This window comes from Mercenaria mercenaria, chromosome 6 (genome assembly GCF_021730395.1).
Source record: "Mercenaria mercenaria strain notata chromosome 6, MADL_Memer_1, whole genome shotgun sequence".
In the NCBI taxonomy this organism is placed as follows: Eukaryota; Metazoa; Mollusca; class Bivalvia; order Venerida; family Veneridae; genus Mercenaria; species Mercenaria mercenaria.
The window spans coordinates 55244382-55250138 of NC_069366.1; the positions used below are offsets into that span (position 1 = coordinate 55244382).

At 29.3% G+C, this 5757-nt stretch overlaps 1 long non-coding RNA gene across 1 annotated transcript; it reads left to right on the top strand.

The window, feature by feature from the left end:
• Positions 1-469: 469 nt before the first annotated feature.
• LOC128558136 (uncharacterized) lies at positions 470-3857 on the top strand. Its single transcript, XR_008371538.1, has 3 exons — positions 470-566; positions 1573-1696; positions 2222-3857. It is a non-coding gene; the product is annotated as an uncharacterized LOC128558136 (long non-coding RNA).
• Positions 3858-5757: the final 1900 nt, after the last annotated feature.

Consider the following 5757-nt stretch of genomic DNA (forward strand, 5'->3'; position numbering starts at 1 on the left):
TACAAACTTGGGCTGGGACAAAAGTCAAAAAACGGGAAAAGGGGGTAGAGTATACCCCCGGAATCACATGGAGCGATGAATTAGCAGAAGAATTACACAAATCAATTAAAAGAACATTTAGGAAACGAAGAGTGATAGTTAATGATATTGATGATACTTGGTCAGCTGATTTAGTTGACATGCAAGCTTTTTCAAAATATGTGTCGCGCCATGAGATTTTTGGCCCAAATGCGGCGTTACGTCATTCGAGAAAAACCCGATTAAAGTTACGTCACAAAAATGTGTGGAGTTCAACACGCCTTCGCTTCAATTAATGCATTTTATCGATTAACACTATATTATTGGGACAATAAACGAATGAAGAGACAAACGTCATTTATCAAGCATGTATTGTAACATTTCCGTGTTTTGCCATTTCGTTTCATTATCAAATAACTGACAATTTATCGCCCTTTTGTATCAACACGCCATTTGTAAACATGAAAGGTCGTGAGAAAGGAAACTTTTAAATTGTAATTTGACGATTAATCTAAAAGGGATAATGAATGGTATTGCGCGATTTACAGGTAAGTAGTAATATTAACACAATATGTAGAGTTTTATAATATTAATTAAATCCATATCGACCGTTTTGTCCGTGATTTTTTTTTCTTCAGAAATATCCCAGAATTGTCAATTAATTGGGCTTTAATTTTACTTTTAGCTAAAAATATTCCGCTCAGAGATTTTATATGCTGTTACGGACCTCTGATGGTAATGTGAAATAATCAGAAAATAAAAAAAAGCGTCGGCCAGAACACCCGCAGTTTTACAAAAAAGAAAATTATCCCCCCCTCCCGGAAACATTTTACCCCCCTTCTCCAACTTCCACCAAATACTTTTCGTCTCTTTCCCTCTCATTGTCATATGAAATACACCCGTCCCCAACTTGGGAACTGCTTCCACACTACATGAAGTAAATAACCCCCCTTCCCCCTTCCCCCTCCCCTCCCACTTTTTTATCAGTAAATTACCCCCCCCCCCCGCCTCTGATATGCTCCAAATAAGGGGGTGGGGGCAATGGGGAGCGTGGCTTTTTCCACAACTGTTTTCACTCTTATTTCTGATCATTGTATCAGTATGAAAGACCAGTATGCAAGAAGTCAGAGCCTTATCCATATTTATGTAGTGACTTACAAGAAGAATTGTATCATATCTTTTGTCAGTTTAAATAAATTATTTCTTATTCATGTCAAACTCACTTTAATTATCAAAGTACAAAGAATGGTGGTATGTTTTTATTTGTATAAAACAGATGCTCAATAGCTTTTCATGTAAAGTTGCATTAAGTTCCTTTGACCATGATTGTTGGATTCCTCACCAGCTACATAATGTTCTTTACAAGTTACAAACAACTTGTACAAATTAAATAAATATATTATAAACTTTAAAGACATTTTGTTAAGAAAGTCATGCTTCTGGTTGAAACATATACACTCTTAATGTTAATCTTTGTGTTCTGTGTATGTGACATCCTAGACCATCTTTATCTCACATTTCAGCTTTTTTTTTAAAATATTTTTAATTTTACAGATCAACTATTGATCAACTACAGAGGAGCATCTGGCATATTGGCATGATGTTGCTAGGACCTTAAACAAAAAAAAAAGGAATTCTCAAGGCATGTCTACATACCACATGTTGGAAGAGTTTGTAGGTTTGTAATTTTCTTCATTGTTGAAGTTTTTCTATTGTGTAAAAGATAAATATATCTTAAAAATATAATTATACAAAATATAAATTCCTCTTAAAATAAGTACAAGTAAGTTAAGTACATCTAAAATATCATACACATAAATGACCTGATTGTATTAATAACATTTTGAAAGAAATCATTACTAATAGATTTATTCAACAAACATATAGCATATTAAGAGAGTGGAGAACTATGCATAATGATTGAATATTATCATACATGTATTTTCCCAAGAAACTGTTGTAGTATTTGAGTATTCATTTAGTTATACTAAATGAATTAATTCTTGTATGTTTAGTATGTCAGAAGCTTAAGCTAGCTTTTGTATTCTTGAAAATAATAAGATTGATTGGTGGATGGATACTTATTAATGATTTTATGTAGACTACACAAAAATACACTTTTATCTTTAAAAATGCTTCACAGTATTCTATTCTGTAACTTTCTACTTAAAGTTACTAATACTAATGTATTTTTGTTTTTCAGAATGGCTGAAGGATAAAAGAATTTCCAGAAAAATAAAATTGAAATGAAACCCAAGGACCTAACATATTTGCTGAGCATCCAGTTGAAAGTATGTCAATGGAATAAAGTGCAACTGTCACAGAAGTGCACAAAATAAGGCCATGTTTTCTGCAATAGTTCATCAAGCTGATTCAAACTACAAATGGGAGTCAAGAAAAAAGTAAAACTAACTGAACTGTCGCAGTTCAACTGTGAGAAATGTTTGGTAAAAGTATGGGGTGTTGCCAGAACAGCAGTGAAGTGGTTAGAGTAAAACTATCTTAATTGTTTAAGCAAGACAGAATATTTTTTTTTAACTTCTCCATGCATAGAATATCTTGAGTGCTCTTTTTTATTTAAATGATCATACATTTTCAAGAAATTTGACAATAAATGTTATTGTTATTTTTATAAGAAAATAGTGCACTATTGCCATGGTATTAAACATTAATCTGACAATAGATTACTGTATAACATCTTTCATGTTTATATGTTTTATTTGTCAAAAAGCAAATGAAAGGTCATATTCTTTTCTAAGTAATAACTGCATCAACAACTCATTATGTTATCATATCAATCTGCCTTGAACTAGCAAGAGATGTAACTGTGTTGTGTGTATCAGAAAATTATGTATATCCCAAACAGTGTCACATCAGTTTACATGAAATGAGGTTTTCTTACTTTTGAATATATAATTGACAGGTTTCGATGTAAATAGTATTTTGAAAAACACTTAAACATATTCAATTATTTCAAGAACTTGATAGAAATGGTATTTTTGCTAAGAAAATACATCATTGTTGCCATGGTAACGAGTAACTGGTCAGTATTTGAGCAAAATCAGTATATAATATTTCTAATCATTATAACTTTTTGCATGATTTTCTGTCTAACAATAACAAAAATATGCCAATGAGTTAAGTGTTCTAACAACAAAGTTAATGTCCTAGTTTTGTCCTGTTATCTAACTCATATACAGTAAATCTATTTTTCTACAGAAGAAAGCCATAAGATTTTTGAAAAAAAAAACTGTTATCTTTAAACACTGTACACTAGAAAATGTTGACGGTATATTAACTACACTTTCTAGATGTTAATTTTGGCTGGATTTATCAAGGAACTGTCAAAATTGGATTTAACAACTCTGTTGCCATGGAAACATTTTTAGGGGAAAATAATTTGTGCTGATATGAAAGAAAGAAACAGAAAAAAAATCTAATAAACTGCATGTTGTGTTTGATATTTTGTTATGTATTTTCTTTTCATATTATTTTAAGAAGGAGTTTGCATTAAGATATTCTGCCTCTATTTTGATTCAGTTGGACGAAAATATGGTGTCCGAAAAGCGGTTATTTCTCCATAACAATGGTTGATTTTTATTGTGAAATTGCAAATTTTTACTTTGAACATAACAATCTGTCAGATTAACTGAAAACCCCATTTGCGACCAAAATCGCATTTGGGCCAAAAATCTCATGTCCTGACACATAATAAAGGAGTAAAGTACTTCTTAACCGTTATTGATATATTTAGTAAATATGCTTGGGTTATTCCATTAAAGAATAAAACTGGAGAATCTGTTACTGAAGCATTTGAAAAAATAGTTTCAGAAGGTAGAACACCAACAAATTTATGGGCAGATGAAGGAAAAGAATTTTATAATAAAAAGTTTGAATCATTTTTGAATAAAAATAAGATTAATATATACCATACATTTAATGAAGGAAAGGCTGTAGTAATAGAAAAATTTAATAGAAGTTTAAAAAGAATAATGTGGAAATATTTTACAGCAAATAATACTTATACTTATTTAGATAAGTTGCAGGGTATGGTTGATAAATATAACAAAACAAAACATTCTAGTATAAAAATGACACCAACCGAAGCTAGTAAAAACATAAATAAAGGTACTGTTTACTTTAATTTATATGGTAATTTAAAGATACCAAAAAGTAAAACAAAATTTAAAATTGGTGATCGAGTTCGCTTAAGCAAACTTAAAAAGACATTTTGAAAAAGGATATACACCAAACTGGACAGGGGAAAAATATTTATAATTTATAAAATTAATAATACAAATCCCAGAACATACACTATTAAAGATTTAAATGATGAAATAATTCAAGGTTCATTTTATGAACAAGAACTTTTACCTACTACACAAGAAGTTTTTAGAATAGAAAAAAGTTATTAGACGAGACTATAAGAAAAAACAAGCTTTAGTAAAATGGAAAGGTTATAGTGAAAAATTTAATAGTTGGGTCCCATTTAGTGAATTGGAAGAAATTTAATTTAAAAAATATATTATATAAATGAGTCATAAAAATCTAATTTCTAATAATGGAATAGAAACAATAGATCAGTTAATCATTCACTTAACTAAACTAGCTGCTGCTTACAGAAAAAGTTATAAATTTTGTGGGAGAGTAAGAACCGGATTATATATTACAGCAGGTATCTTTGGTTGTTCAGCTGCATTAGCACTTGTTCCAGCTATTCCTATATTTGTAGCAGTTGCTGGCGCTGTTCCATCAGTAATTACCATATTTACTAACAGACTAAAACTTGACGACAAGAAATTTATTTTAAAAGCAACATCATCACAAAATAAAACAACTAATAACAAAAGCACGGATTGGAAAAGTAAATAAAGAAGAAGAGAAACAAGTTATTCAGGATATTTTTACAATACTATTAGAAATGCAGAAAGAAAAAAAATATTCAATGCCTTTTGAAACGTATATGAAGGAATTTAAACTTAACGGATATAAAAGTAAAAAAGAAGAAGAGCTGTATTAAATTTTACGTGTGTTTTTAGAGATTTTTTTTCTATAAGTATATTATATATAGATGGTTAATAGAAAGGTAGATAGAATGATTATGCCAAAATTATCTAGCACTTTAGGAGAAATAATGAATTCAGACAAAAATTCATATAAGAAAGTTCTTAAAAGAAGAAATGTTATTAAATCAAAACTTGATCAAATAGTTAGCGATAAATATAAAAATCATGTCATTGATAAATTACAAAATGTTATAGATCCTTATCTTTTAAAAAATAATTTATTTGAATGGAACTGTGGTTGTCTATAACTGAAGAAGAAAATGCTGAAGATTATGTGATTGTCCCAGACCAAATAATATTCGAAACAATCCTAAAAAAGTTATTGCAACCAATTATGATACTAATGAAGAAAAAACATATAAAAGCACTTATGCAGCATCCAAAGACCTTAATATTAATTCAGGGTTAATAACAATGTGCTGCAAAGGAAAAACCAAGTTAAAGTGGAATATCAAAAACCAGCGGAAAAAGATATAAATTTAAATATTTTTAGTTCTTCTTAAACTTTATTTATTTTATTATTTTTAATCCTTTTTCCTTAGTGATTTTTTTTCTAAATATAATATATAGATGGAAATTGAGAGATCTACAAAACAATATTATAAGAAATTTGAAATTAAAATTACATATAGACAAGATCCAAAATCAATTATATTTAACTATAAACGACTCT